This window comes from Nanorana parkeri, unplaced genomic scaffold (genome assembly GCF_000935625.1).
Source record: "Nanorana parkeri isolate BGI_ZX_2015 unplaced genomic scaffold, ASM93562v1 scaffold4112, whole genome shotgun sequence".
In the NCBI taxonomy this organism is placed as follows: domain Eukaryota; kingdom Metazoa; phylum Chordata; class Amphibia; order Anura; family Dicroglossidae; genus Nanorana; species Nanorana parkeri.
The window spans coordinates 6,816-22,553 of NW_017310379.1; the positions used below are offsets into that span (position 1 = coordinate 6,816).

The 15,738-nt window shown below is 41.6% G+C and overlaps 1 pseudogene; it reads right to left on the reverse strand.

Moving 5' to 3' along the window:
• LOC108803736 overlaps positions 1-15,226 on the reverse strand; it is a 20,887-nt pseudogene extending 5,661 nt beyond the window's left edge.
• Between the last annotated feature and the right edge of the window lie 512 nt (positions 15,227-15,738).

Genomic DNA, 15,738 nt, shown 5'->3' on the forward strand with positions numbered 1-15,738 from the left:
CCGCGAACGTCGCAGTGAGAGCAATCATTCTAGGGCCACCAATCACTAATAACACTAAACTGATGAGCGGTAACAGCTTTTAAAGCGTCGCCTATGGCCAATTTTGGGTATTATCGTTTTTTGAGGTTTCGCACGCAATTTTAAGGCTTGACATGTTTGGTGTCTTTTTACCCGACGTGACCCCGTCTTTTATATTTTACCAAAAAATTGGGTAATAATAAATGTTTTCTCATTTAATATAGGGGAAACCGTTTTTTTTTTTTATTTCGGTAATTTAAAACCCCAGTGGTGAATAAATACCACCAAAAGAAAGCTCTATCTGTCCCCAAAAAAGGGTATAAAATTAATTTCATTACAGCGCTGCATGATGGAATAAATGTCAGTCAAAGTACCGCAGCGCTGAATACTGAAAAATGGCCTGGATGGGAAGGGGGTTTAACACCGCGGATGTCAACTGGTTAAAGAGACACTAAACGGAGTTAAATCTTAAAAACGCATTTAGGTACCTTAGCTATGAACAAAAATGCAGCTTATTTGGGTATTACTTGGCTGTAGATCCTCAAATCATCTCTGAATTTGTCTGACACTGTCATTCCTTCTGGAGGGTGACTATTTGCTCTTGTGACTATAATCTCATCATTAGTTTACTAATTTGTACTGAGATTGTAGTCTATCACGGGAGCGCATTTGGAGCAGTGGCTACTTTAAAACACACGCAGGGACCATGGGGAAGAAAAGTAGCCACCCTCCAGAAGGCACAAATTCGGAGATGATTTGAGGATCTACTGCCAACTGATACACAAATAAGCTACATTTCTGTTAATAGTTAAGATACTTGAAAACCTTTTTAAAACACAACTTGTGAGAGCAACTAAGAAAATGTTCACTTTCCAATAGGAGAAAAAGAAGGGTTATTGTGTAAAGAATAGTTGATTATGGCTTCATACTTTACGGTAGACAACTCCAATGATGGCAGTTTTCAACCTCATTCCTGTAACAAAGCAGATATGGAAATACTTGTGCAAGATGAGTGTTTGCAGGCAGGCACAAAAGAAAAGCAGTCCAGTGTACAGGTATCCATGCCAGTTTGGGGCACTCTTGTCTCTCACAAACTTAATAAGCAACCTGTTAGAGGAAGAAAGAAAAAAAATGTTTTAGCAACTGTATACAGTATGGAAATGCTGCAATACTTAGAACATCAGGATCTGCAATATCTGCTAAAACATAGTGACTAATGATTTCTCAGTGGATAGACAATACCTTAAAGAAACAAAATTATATTCAAGTTAATCCAACCCTGCGACAATAATTCTGAATTTAAAATATGGTGTAATTTCTATGTACAGAATGGGGGGTGGGGCTTGAGATGGGGGGAGGGGATGGGGTGGCTTGAGATGGGGGGCCCAGGCAGTGAACACAATTATTGGCCGAACCAGGGGCGGACTGACTAATCGGGCACTGCCAAGGGCCCACTGCCTCCCCATGTCTCAGCCTCCTCCTCCCCAGGCTGCTCATAGTGGACTGTGGACGGGCTGAATAGCGAGTAAGTAGTGTGTATTATGTGTTGTGCGTGTATTATGTGTTGTGAGTGATGCAACAATCGGGGGTGGGGGGGGCGCAACAGTTGGTTACATCCAGAGGTTAACTACTTAGGCACCACCTGTGCGATGGGCGGTACTCAGCAGTTATAAGCACTTGAAAGAATAACAAACTTCACCTCTATAATTAAGCCCAGGTGGTGAAAACACGTGGGAACTGTTGTAGTAGGAGAGATACTATGGTGGTGTGCATACCTGGTATTTTGTACTTTGCATGGCATTTACAACAATAAATTCTGATTTTTATGGATCTCGGTTTTGTGCAGCTGATTGGAGAGATACTGTACCAGTAGTGACACGTCACACACTGTACCAGTACTGACATTTGGACATGTCAGATACTGTAACAGCACTGACACACTGACATGGACTGTTGCACTGAAATCTCTCACCCTGTATCAGCACTGACATCTCACACACTGTACCAACACTGACAATTGTTGACACCACAGTGATCAGTACTGATAACTATGATGTTTGTAAATAACAGTACCATCTCCTTGATTTATGAGTGCTTCCTGTTTATTGAGTGCTGGGGCTGTAGAAAAAGAGATTGAGGACTCTGTGTTCTCGATCTCTTTATTTCAAAAGGGAAATATCAGTGGTCTGATTAGATGGTATTTCATGGTATTTCATTTTTGTTTTATCCGATCAAAAAATTAAAAATCGGCCAACTAATAAATTATGAAAATAAATTGCATAATTTGTCCCAGTGACATTGTACACAATTCTGCTGAGAGTACTGACCAAAGGGAGGTTTTATAAAGGATTTTTTCTGCTTAAAACTAAAAAGATAGAACCTATTGTAATCACTGCCATTAAGCGACCATGTCATTCCTAAAAGCATTAACATGCAAAACTGAAAGGCCTTTGCTATCAAGACAATCTAAAATATACAGGAATGATAATTTAATGACTAAAAACATTGAGAATGTTGTGAAAAAGGAAGCAAAAAATGTTTGTAATTAGAAATGATATAGTCATAAAAAAAAAAACACACAAGGCAGTAAATAAATATTTGCCAATTGACTATCTTGTTTTGGGGGTGCTTGATATAAATCTTGTTTTCTCAGTGACCTGCTGGGTCCCACACACAGTTCTGCTCAGGCTATGTGCAGCACAGTGATAATGTCACGGCATTTGGTGCACATAAGAGGAGTTCACATCCTTTACGGCTAGTGAGAAATATATTTAGATTGAAGGTTTTTGTGCCTGTGCTTTAAATCAAAAAACCCACTCCTTTATGATGTTAAGCCTCATTCCCCATCATTCAACTGTAAAATACCAAAGTCTTCAGGCTCTGAAAGTTGAATGACAGGGAAACAAACATCAAATCAGAAGACTAACACAGGTACTTGCAGGCACTTTAAGGCACTGTTGTTGGTTTAAGCACTTTTGTAGGCTAGGTCAAGTTAAAGCATGTCTGAACCTAAAAACAAAGATTGAATATATTGCAGCTTACCAGTCCTTAAATGTGGTTATTTTTCCCCTTTATTTTAACCTGGTAAGATGGCCAGTAACACACTTTGTCTTAGGGTTGCTCCACTGAATGGAGGAGCAATGGAGCCACCCTTGGACAGCAGCACTGCCAACCTTTGGAGAGGGCAGTACGAGTATGACTTACATATTAAATCCAAACTCCAGCTAACACTTTTTAAGCAGTTACCTTCACAGATTTTTCCATTTGGGATAAAGATTTTAACTAAACTAATAAAAGCTAACCATAGTAAGCACCCGTGTCAGTGTTCAAGGGTTTGTCTCAACCCTCTGCCACTTTTGCTGGACAGCTTGGTCTGTTAAAAGGAAGTTAAAACAATAGCAGACTTACCGGCCAGATCACCAGGTGAAAATAAAGGGGGGGAGGGGAAAGCATACAAAATGAATTCATTATTTAATAAAGCCACTAGGGATGTCAGAGGACCGATGCAAGGCATTTTCACAAGTACTTGTACAGTGACGGGGGGTGGTGCGCTGAGAGAAGGAGGCATGGAGCGGTGACAGAGCCGGACACATGGAGCGGTGACAGAGCCGGACACATGGAGCGGTGAGAGAGCCGGAAATATGGAGCTGACAGGCTCTGTCACCTCCCTCAGCCTCTTTTCCCGGCCACTGCTCGTTCTTCTCACAGGAGTTCTAGCACAGTGCTGTGCTAGAACTCCTGTGTTGGAGGTGAAAGGGTCAATAAAGAGTACCCTCACCTCCAAATGCTATCACACAGGGGTTTGTTATCCCCTGTGTGATAGCAATAAAGTTAAGTGAAAAAAAAAGTTAAAACAATTATAAAATAAAAAATAATAACTAATTAAAAATGTAACTAAATAAAAATGTAACATTTTTTTTTAAAAAGGCGATAAAAGTAAAAATAGTAAAATAAATGAAATTAAACATTTGTAAATAAAAATTGAAAAAAGCCCCGCTGCCCCCAACAAATAAACGCTCAAACGCAATTGTGTGCAACCGCTCGGGCAGGGTGGTATTGCGGCGGGAAACCACGCAATCTGCCTGACACGACTGGGGTGCCATTAGAAAATAATGGCACTGGCAGCGTGATTGGCGGTGGTGTGCAATCCATGACCGCCCATCCATCACACACCACTGCCGATCGCGTTGGCAGTGCCATTATTTTCTAATGGCACTCCATTCACGCCAATCAGATCGCACGGTTTCCTGCTGCAATACCGTCTGGGCCCCACACGATCGCGGTTGAAAATATGAATAGGTTAAATATTTTATTGTTCTAAAAACAGTCTTAAATTAAAGTTCTTCATAATCATAAAGAAATTGGCCTATAATCATTAGTCTATTGTTTTTAAAAAAATGTCACCTGTCCCTTTAAAGAAAAAGTATCAGTAATTGGTATCGGCAAGTACATGAAAAAGTGGTATCGGGACATCCCTAAAAGCCACCACATTTAAGGCTTGGTAAGCTGCCATATATTACACTTTTGCTTTTTGGTTTTATACGCTTCAACCGAAAAAACAACCTCATCTTCAGAGAAATGTGAACTGCCATTGCTGACCTTCTTTGAAAAAAGCTAGTTGCCTGGCTGTAATGCCGACCCTCTTACTTTATTGCTTTTCAGTCACTGTTCCAGAGCAATTATATTGATCAGAAAATTCACAGATAAGTAAAAACTCCTGACCTGTACACTTGTTCCGAGTCAGTAACATCATTCGAAGCAAGGAGAGTCAGCATGACATCCAGGCAACTAGCGTTTTCCGAAGGTCAGCAATGGTACCTTTCATGTTTCTCTCCTGACAAGTTTCCTAAAACATTACAGTTCTGTTTAAAACAGGTCTCAAAACAATAATCCATCATTATTATTTTGAGACCTGCCAACGTGCATTCACAAATAAATTGAAGCAGCATGTTTAGTGCGAGTGATAACTTGTGTATTCTGCAGAAGGACATGACACCATTTCCTTTGTTTTATTACCCAAAATACATGTGTGTTTACCCTTAGTGCCGTCTTGACACCTTTATCATTTATCTATCAAAAAGCTTAAAGCTCAGCTCAAAGCAGATTAAAAAGACAGAAATAATGCAGATCTTTTACTGTTAATACACCATTCAAATAGGATGTTTGTGCACCCCATCTCCGTATCTCCCTGTTTGAATCTTTATCGGAGTTCACTGGAGGACACAGAAATCTGACATTTGGGTTATACTTCCTCCTTTAGGATATTTTAGAAACAAAAAACAACCATCCTGGCAGGGATGTCCCTAGACCAGGGGTAGCCGAACTCTGGCCCTCCAGCTGTGGTGGAACAACAAATCCCATGAGGCATTGCAAGATTCTCACAGACATGACTCCCGGAGAGAGATGCATCGTGGGATTTGTAGTTTCACCACAGCTGGAGGGCCAGAGTTTGGCTACCCCTGCCCTAGACTATTCACCGCCTGAGACTGGGGGTGCTGCCAATGCACGTTACCAGTGTGTGTGTGGTGTGGCAATGGTACACACTGCGGGGGGAGGTAGGGGGGGCATTTGGAAAGGTGGGTTTAGGGTTGCTAGTGGTGCATGCTACTGGGACGCTGTGGCTGGAAAGAAAGCGGCAGACACACCGGCAGCCCCCGCCCATGTGACCCAGTGAGATGCCACCTGAGTCAACTGCCTTAGGCTGCCTCATTTTAGGGATGACCCTGCAGCCTGGTATAAACCCTCCTACTCCCAGCACTCTTCAGTTTGTGACAAAGCACTACTAAAAGCAAGACCATAAACAGAGGGGACCTAATAAAAACGTAAAATATTTATGGCAACTACAAAAATCCTATTTTCTATCTGGTTCAATGAAGTACACAGGATTCACATATTTTGGACATCCAAAAGCAGTCCAACTGAGGGGGTGGGCAACACAGCAAACAAAGTGCAAATAGGCCCAATAAAGAAACAGAAAACTGGGGAATGCCTGCAGTAAAATCACTGTCCGAAAGACCTTACGCCCAACACGGACATCGGCCGAGGCCTAAGCATCCACCAGGTAGAGAATGTGTGAAAAAAGACAAGGTGACAGCCTTACAAATCTGGGAAGCAGGTGCCTGACACCAAAAAGCCAATGAAGCAATAAAACATCTAGTAGAGTGTGTACTAACAGGAAAGAGTAGAAGCCGATCCTTAAGACCATAAGCTTGAACAATAATTTGTCTAAGGTAGAGAAATGCAGTGGAGTTGGAAGTAGTTCAACTTTGGGGGTCCATCTGGGGTGACAAAGAGACAGACTTCCTAATTGAAGAAGTGGCTGCAAGTCACTTGTACAACACAAACTACATCCAGACAATGAAGGGAAAGCTCCTTATATAAAAGGAAGCTGGACAGAGAGATAAAAGTACGTCTTGACTGAGGTGAAAAGCTGAAATCGCCTTAGGAAGGGAAGCTCTAGGCCTCAACATTCTTTTCTTTATTCAAGAATAAAAAAAATGATGTTTACATGTCAAGGCCATCAGTTCAGACATGTTTCTTGTGAGTAAGAATGAAGAGAGGAAAATTCTTGATAGGTTCGAAAGGCAGTTTTCAAAGTGCCAAAAGAACTAAAATTAGATCCTCTCCCCGTGAGAGAGGAATGAACGTACAGAGGAGCCATATGAGGAACACCATGTCGTGTCGTTATCAAAGAATGGGAGCATATGGTTTCTGGAAAAAGATTGAATTGCAATGGCCAAGACTTGACCCTTGATATTCAGTTGCTTGTCCAAGCATAATTGTACAAAGATCAATGTATACACCCCAAGGAATAGTCTTTTTCGGATGAGTTTCTTTCCTCGTACGAAGTGAAATATGCAATGGAGGTGCACTTCCCAGCTTTTAGCAACGTAGAAACCCAGAGAAGCTCCCCAGTCTCCGTACACGATGTCTTGGAGTACGGTGTGCACCGGAAACATTTTTGAAGTCTTAGGGCCTCTAAGGGATCCCAGACTAGCAACAACTATGTCAGATTTCTGCAACTCCTTGTGGACAATATCAAGCAGCAAAGAATTTTGGAACTCAGATAAGCCTCCCCAGTGGAAGACCTGTAAGGAAACTGCAGCAGAGAAAGATCAAGTCCCCTCCCTTTCCAGACAGGGCTGTGTGGCAGATCTGTGTAAATTGCAGAGCTGGATGCATAGAAATGCAAATGATTTGGCAGGTAAAGCAGCTGTCATATACTGTGTTTCATCAGTGTATTTAACTATCTCTAGAGTTCAGCTTGAAGTGTAAGTTTTTGCAAGCGATGGTTCTGCTAGCATTTTTTGCATGCGTTAAAATGCGCACACATGAAGACGCTCATTTTGACTGGCAGTTTGAGACCCTGCGGTCAATGTACGAACGAGCTTACAAACAACTTTTTTCTGTGTTTGCTGCTCAGGAATGAAGAGGAGGTATTAAAAACCATGGGATTTCTTTTGTTGAGTGTTTTGAAGCTCTTTTTCTACTGCTCAAAAACACATAGGTGTGAACATGGCCTGAGAAGACACTGGATAAACCTGCAGGCAAAACTAAAGCGATTTGAAAGTGAACCAATTTACAGTGAATCTCTACAGAAACAAGTAAGGTGCCATTGCTGACATATCTTTTAAATGGTGCAGACCCCTTCATTAATTTCCTGCTTAGTTACTGATCCAGAACAAGCATGCAGTCTATAAAACTTTAAAAGTCAAACAATTGACCTTAAACAAACATGTGACTCACTAAGTAAAGGTAGATTCAGGATGGAAATCTGGTAGCCTGCATATTTAAAACAAAAAATCGGCAATGTCAGCCATCATATTCTTATAGGCTCACTTTAAAGCTACTCAATTTCCAAGTTAAAATGTCACATGATATACTGTGAAGGAGTATATCTGACAGCTTTAACAATAACTGGCCTTTAGAAATTTGTGTATATACAGAACATATCTACACCTATCATTCATAGTCAAACATAGGTCATTCTCACCAAGTGCTTACTTTAATATTTCTGGCCCTGAAAACATTAAAATATCATGCATGATTTTGAAGAAGGAGCTCATGAAGAAATAAGGGCCAAAGGTTTTATACAAAGCTTTAAACAGGGATGGCTGCACATCTTTCGCAGGTGTCTTTACAATCAGAGCTTCTGCCTCTTCCCTGATTTCATCAGTTGGCTCACTCTGTTTAGCTGTTTTCTTTGGAGAATACATCATTTTGAAAGGCTGTCTGTAATGGAAACAAAAAGTAGTAATACCAGTATTCACCATACAGCAAAAACAGAATACAATCAGCAAACAAGGACTTTCAACAGCAACATCACAAATCCAGTAGATTTTAGGATCTCCCAAATACTAGAGGAACACAACAGACCTCTTTACAAAATATATTTTTATTGTGCGTTTTCTTGCAACAAATTTCTTTATTAATGTCAAAATAATGTCAACTATTCTCATTATCGATTAGTTGGTTGGATCCCCCAGCACTCTCCTCCATGCTGTAAGGAGGGCACAGCAAGCAGTGGGCAGGTGCAGTAGCCAGCCTGCTATTGGCTATTGCAATTTGAAATAGCCAATAGCAGGCTGGCTATTGCATCAGCCCACTACCTGCTGTATTTACATTCAGCTGCCATCTGCGAAATCTTGCCACTGGCAGGTGTCATTCCCTGGCTGAAGCTAGTCTAGCGCCATGTGCTTACAATACAATTATTTAAAAAAAAAACAATTATAAAAAGGTGGGGAAAAAGTCATTTTCGGTTGTGGCCTGACAAGTTATGCTGCGGGAGGTGTGTTGCAGTGCCAATCATTTCAATGGCACCCCAAACGTGCCCGCCACCCACAGTGTGATTGCACGCACTGGAGCACATGGTACCGCGATACCGTGCGTTCCAGTGCAGTGCAATTCCAAAAAATTGTGCATGCAGTTTTATTCTGAAGTAAACTTTATGTTTGTAACCCAATAATCATTAGTTGCAGCCCTACAATTTTAGAAATCTTATATAATAAAATACATAAAGTAACTCCTACCACTCCCATCTAACAGTACTTGTGCATTGAGGCTGTTGTAAGCCCTTCACTTGGAATGTAGTGTTCACGTTTCAAGATGTAAATGAGCTTCGCTTACCCTTTTTATATGCAGCCGCCTGATCACTTCCAGGAGCCCTGCAGCATGCCACCCATGCCTGACACCCCTCTCCACCAAATATCAATGACTGCGTTCCAGTGCGATCTTTAAAAAAAAGAATAGTGCTTGAACTATTTTTGGCGATTGCACTGGACCGGAACGCAGGCACTGATGTGCCAGAATGCAGGGAGGATTTTCTAATGCGCATTCTAGCAGCTAATCATGCTGGAATGCACTGGAAGTGGTGTAAACTAGCCCTGGGGTGAGGAGGCTCATCACTTTCAGAGCCGTCATTCCTCAGCTGGTGTGAGCTGCGAAGGTGACATCAGGGGTCTATTAGACCCCTAATGTCTTAAAAGGAAATTGTCACCTCCCATGTGCCATCATATAGGGGGCTTATTAGCCCCTTATGTGATAATAATAATAAAAAAAGTTAAAAACAATTAAAAAGGTAAATAAAATGCAATAAAAAACACCCCCAAATGTTTAAAGCCCCCTGCCCCCAAGTATACGCACACACAGTATAATTGTAAACACTAGGGATGCACTGATACCAGTTTTTCCAGACCAAGTACGAGTACCGATACTTTTCCTGAAGTAATCGCCGATATCAATTGCCGATACTTTTTTTGTGTCATGTGACATTTAAAAAAAACCCAAAAAAAACAAATACAGACTAATAGTTTTAGGACAGTGGTGGAGCACCAGGGCCCAGTCCCAGCTGCACCCTGGTAGTTCGGCTACTGACTAAAAACTGTAGAGGGACTACAAATCTCAGCAATACAGAATACCACCAGCTATAGAGGACTAAGAGTCCCAGCAATATATATATATACAGTATATTATACAGTAATGTCAAATGGCAACCAGCAATGCAATTTACATCGATGCAGAATATAATGAAGCTACATAATCTGTGCTGCTACGGGGTGACGGCCTAATGTCTCCAGCGAGGATCTCAGGTAGCTGTGTGGGGTCATGCAGGGCTGTGCAGGTTCTATGGTGGGCTGTGTTGACTCTTAGGTGGCTATACGCGGTTTATAGTGGATTGTGAAAACTCTCGGATGGCTATGCGGGGCTATGGTGACTATAAAGGGTCTGTGGTGGGCTGTAAGCTGGGCTGTGCAGGCTCCTACCAGGCTTCCCGGTTGTGCTTGCGGGCAGCGGCACAGCGATTTAAATAAGCTACACGCTTCACAGGAAGGCTGCCGGGATATTGCATGGTACCTGCTTAGAACGCCGACTTAGGTTTAAAAATGTAAAGCCCCGCTATCAGCGCTTAGTGTTGGGGCATTTTCACGAGTACTGGTGAAAATGGCCAGTATTGGCACAGATACTGGTATCGGTACATTCCTAGCAAACACATACATCAATTGCACCTACATATGAAAACAACAATTGTGCCACACTATAGGTATCGCTGCAAACAATTCTAGGTCCATTAGCGTTAATTGATGACCTGTAGATATGGGCACAGGCGATTTTGAGGCTTAATATGTTTGACCATTTTATTGGTCTCTGCTTCTAGAAAACATAGTTTTGGGGGGCTTTATGCATTTTTAGGCTTAAAATGCACATTTTAACATGTATGCAAAAATGCAAAACCAGCTCAATGTATAGCTCTAGGCTTCTTCTTGGTATTTTTTTTGTATAGAATGGTAAAGGGTTAGGGTCACCGAGACAAAATGAGGGTAAATCCAAAATTCTAGAGTTGCGAGGGGAAATATTCCAAAAGGGGACACCTACTCTTTCCCGCACTTTGGGAGATTTTGTCTAACTTCCTGTTGATGGGAATTTTTCCAACCAGTACAAAAAAAAGAAAACAAAAACCCACTGGTATTTATAAACCCTATCAACAGCTTATGCTCCCCTCAACCTCCCATGCTCCGTTCAACCACCAGAAGTATGCCGAACTAACCCTATGTAAGCTTTTAGTCATGAATAGGAGCTTATTTAGGGCCAAGGACTCCCAACCCCCACTACGTGGCCAATCACCAGCGCCATCATGGGGTAGTAAGGGAAATTAAGTTACATGCTCCCTATACCTGAAGGTACCAGTTATGTTTCTTTGCTCCCAGCAGGTGAACAGTGTGCCGGGTAAACAAAAGGAAAGCCTAAGCAGCTAGTAGGTTCGCAATAAAGGAAACCTGCTACTCTGTTGTGCAGTAAGCACTGCAGTACTGACTAAAATAAAGTATACCTAGTCAGAACAGAACAAAAAGGAGCAGAAGGGTCCCATTGGTAACATTTCTTGCAAATGATTATCTTAGTTTTCCTTGCCGCTACACACTACAGTCATGGCTAAAAATATTGGCACCCCTGCATTTGTCAGATAATGCACCACAATTGCAAAATTGTAACTGCAAAATTGCTGCAATTACAAATCTTTAGGCATTCTCATGTTTATTTCTTTTGTTTGTATTGGTTTGTCACAAAAAAAGTTGAGGAAAAAAAGCCAAACATGACACTTTTCACACTAAACTCCAAAAATGGACTTGACATTATTGGCAGCTTCTCCAAATTGCAAGAAATAATTGCACTCCAGGTTTGTGATGCTCCTGTAATTAAACTAACCTGTATCAATTAACAGGTGCTGACAATATAGAAATGACACCGGCAACAAGTTAAAATGGTGAAAAATTGACTCAACCTTTCTGTTGTGTGTCTCTGTGTGCCGCATGGAGAAGAGAAAGAGCAGCAAATAATTGTCTGGAGAACACAAATTGCGGAAAAGTATGGACAATCTCAAGGTTACAAGTCCATCTCCAGAGATCCTAATGTTCCAGCGTTCACTGTGCGCAACATTGTCATGACGATTATAGCCCATTGCACTGTAGCTAATCTCCCTGGACGTGGACGAAAGAGAACAACTGATCAAAGACTGCAACAAAGGATTATTCAAATGGTGGATAAAGACCTTTGATCAACTTCCAGACAAATTCAAGCTGGCCTTCAGGCACAGGGTATAACTGTGTCAGCTCGCACTATACATCGCCATCTTAATGAAAAGGAACACTATGGTAGGAGACCACAGGAGAACCCCACTGCTGACACAAACATAAAAAAGCCAGATTGGAGTTTGCCAAAAAACTAACTGAGGAATCCAAAATCCTTTTGAGAGAATGTGCTGTGGACAGACAAAACAAAATGACAACTTTTTCATTCTACGGTTTTCAGAAAAAGAAATGAAAGAAAAAAACAAAACACAATCACTACAGTCAAACATGGTGGAGGTTCACTGATGTTTTGGGGTTGCTTTGCTGCTTCAGGCACCGGATGTCTTGACTGTGTGTGTATGGCATTATGAAATCTGAAAACTACCAAAGAATTCTGGAGTGCATTGTAGGGCCCAGTGTCATAAAGGTGGGTCTCTGTCAGAGGTCATGGGTCTTACAGCAGGACAGTGACCCAAAGCACACGTCAAAAAGCACCCAGAAACGGTTTCAAAGCACTGGACTGCCCAGCAATGAGTCCAGATCTGAATCCCATAGAGCACCTGTGGAGAGATCTCAAAACAGCAGTTGGGAAAATGAACCCTTCCAATCTGAGAGACCCGGAGCAGTTGGTAAAAGACAAGTGGTCCAAAATTCATTGAGCTGTGAGAAACTAATTGATGGTTACAGGAAGCAATTAATTTCATTTATTTTTTCCAAGGGCTGTGCTACCAAATTTTATTTGAGGGTGCCAAATATTTTGGCCAGTCAATTTTTGGAGTTTTGCAAGGAATGCATCATGTTTGGCTTTTTTTCAAAACTTTTTTTGTGCCATACCAATACAAACCAAAGAAATAAACATGAGAATGCCTAAACATTTGTAATTGCAACAATTTTGCAATTACAATTTTGGTGCATTATCTGGCAGAAATGCAGGGGTACCAATATTTTAAGCCATGACTGTAGGTAGTCAAAAAACATTGTTATCTACTTTTTTTTATCATCAGGGTTTGTTTTAATTAATGAGTTGCCGTTAGCTTTCAGTTGTATTGCATCTCTGTTTAATGTATTTTAAACTTCAAGTCAACACACCCGAAGCTACAGCATATTAGCTATTTTCAAAATGCACTACAACATATCTGTCTGTTGAGCACATGCTCCAATTACATAAAATGGATTTCAGTAGAAATGTCTCTTCCCAAATAACCCCCAGTACAGACCTCTCCACCCAAAATACCCCTCAGTACAGACCTCTTCCCCCAAACAGCCCCCTGTAAAGACTTCCTCCCCAATATCTCCCCCACTCCACAGACCCTCTTGAAGTCCACTCACCAGACCTCAGTTACAGCGGTATAGCACAGTGAGTGGAAGTCCTGCTCTTGGCTGTGTCATGTGACACTCTGGCAGATCAGAGTTGCGGAGCTGCTTAGGGCAACCTCCCTCAGTTCTGTACACCGATGTGTCTGAGCCAGCAGCTGCTGTGCAGATGGCCCTGCAGTGGCAAAGCCTAAAAAGATAAAAGGTCAGTCATGGCCTGGGGACCCGGGCCACCACATGGCTGGTAGCAGCAATGTGCATGCACCGCACCACTGGGCAGCCAGGGACAGCACTGGGGATGCTCGTTTCGCAGGGACAGATCCTCTTAAAACTGGGACTGTCACCATGAAACAGGAACAAATGTTAATCATAATGTAAATAAGCAGCTAGGTAGATTTTGAGAACCTACATGATATAACTACTACTGAGTGTAAGTTATTTATTCAGGTTCTGATTTAGATTCAAAACAAATTGCATCAGTTGTGGCTGTGAGCCTTACCAAATAAATATATCATCAATTAAATATTTCCACATCAAGAGGTCCACGTTGACCCCTCTCAAGTCTAGATGAATTTGGAATCCCCAATAAACCACTCAGTGCGAACCTCATCCCCATGTCAGTGGTTTATAGATAAAAGATCTACTACTTTGAAATAGCTGAGTGTCAAAATAAATTGCATTTTTATAAATTCTCCATATAGAAATGTTCTACTGCTTCACAACTCTGTTGCTGATGAAGAGTGTGCGTCAGTGTGAAGAGGGTCAAAGAAGAATTCCAACTTTCTTAAAAACCCATTCGTATACTTCTACTTGCTAGATTTCTATTTTTTCTAAATGCACTTAAAATGAATGCACCTGAACAAAGTAAAAGCACAGCGTGCATTATACCATTTAAAATGCAGTGGCTTGCAAAAATATTCACCCCCTGGGCATTTTTCCTATTTTGTTGCATTACCACCTTTAATAAAATGTATTTTTTTTGGAGTTTGTATCATTTGATTTACACAACATGCCTACCACTTTGAAGATGCAAAATATTTTTTATTGTGATACATACAAGAAATAAAAAAGCAGATAACTTGAGCGTGCATAACTAACAAACCCCCCCCCCCCCTTCCACACACACACACTACTCTGTAGAGCTTACCTATTGCAGTAAATACAGCTGCGAGTCTCTTGGGATACGTCTCTATAAAGATGGCACATCTGTCCAGGGCGATTTGTGCCCATCCTCCAAGGCAAAACTGCTCCAGCTCCTTCATGTTGGATAGGCTTCACTAGTGTACAGCAATCTAAGTCATGCCACAGATCCTCAATTGGATCGAGGTCTGGGCTTTGACTAGGCCATTCCAAGACATTTAAATATTTTCCCTTAAACCAGTCAAGTGTTGCTTTAGCAGTATGCTGAGGGTCATTGTCCTGCTGGAAGGTGAACCTATGTATCAGTCTCAAATCTCGGGCAGACAAACTGGTTTCCCTCAAGAACTTCCCTGAATTTAGTGCCATGCTTAATTTCTTCAATTCTCATCAGTTTGCCAGTCCCTGCCGATCTAAAACATCTGCACAGCCTGATGCTGCCCCCAACATGCTTCACTGTGGGGATGGAGCTCTCGGGGTGACAAGAGGTCTTGGGTTTGTGTCAGACATAGCATTTTCCTTGAAGGCAAACAATTTTAGTTTCATCTGACCACTTCTGAGTAACTTCTTCCATATGTTCGGTGAGTTTCCCACATGCCTTATAGTGAACAGCAAATGTGTTTCCTTATTTTGTTTCTGCAAGCAATGGCTTTTTTTGGTCACTCTTCTTCCATGAAGGCCAGCTTTGCAGCTCCCTCAGTGTTATTTTTGGTCTCTTTGTTGCCTCTCTGATTAATGACCTTCTTGCCTGGTCCATGGGTTTTGGCAGGTTTGTTGTGGTGCCATATTCTTTCCATTTTTAAATAATGGATTTAATGGTGCTTCGTTTGATGTTCAAAGTAGTGGGTGTTTTTTTGTCTCATAACCCAACCCTAATCTACACAACTGACCTGTTTGGAGAGAGCCCCTTGGTCTTCATGGTGTCGCTTGCTTGGTGGTACAGTACGCAGCAGTCTACCAGGAGATTTTGGAGCACTTCATGCTTCATCGAGTTTCACCTGTATATTGCCATTGAGAAGACTTGCTCTTCATTCAGAGGTTTTCTCTACAAATGCTATATTGTCCTTTTAAATTATGCTTATTAACGGTGTTTAAAAAAAAAAAACCCCATAGCATTACAGATATACAGTACAAGTATGAAGGAAAGAAAATGGCAACATTAATGTGAGGAGGGGAGAGAGCGAGAGAGAGGAGGGGAGAGAGCGAG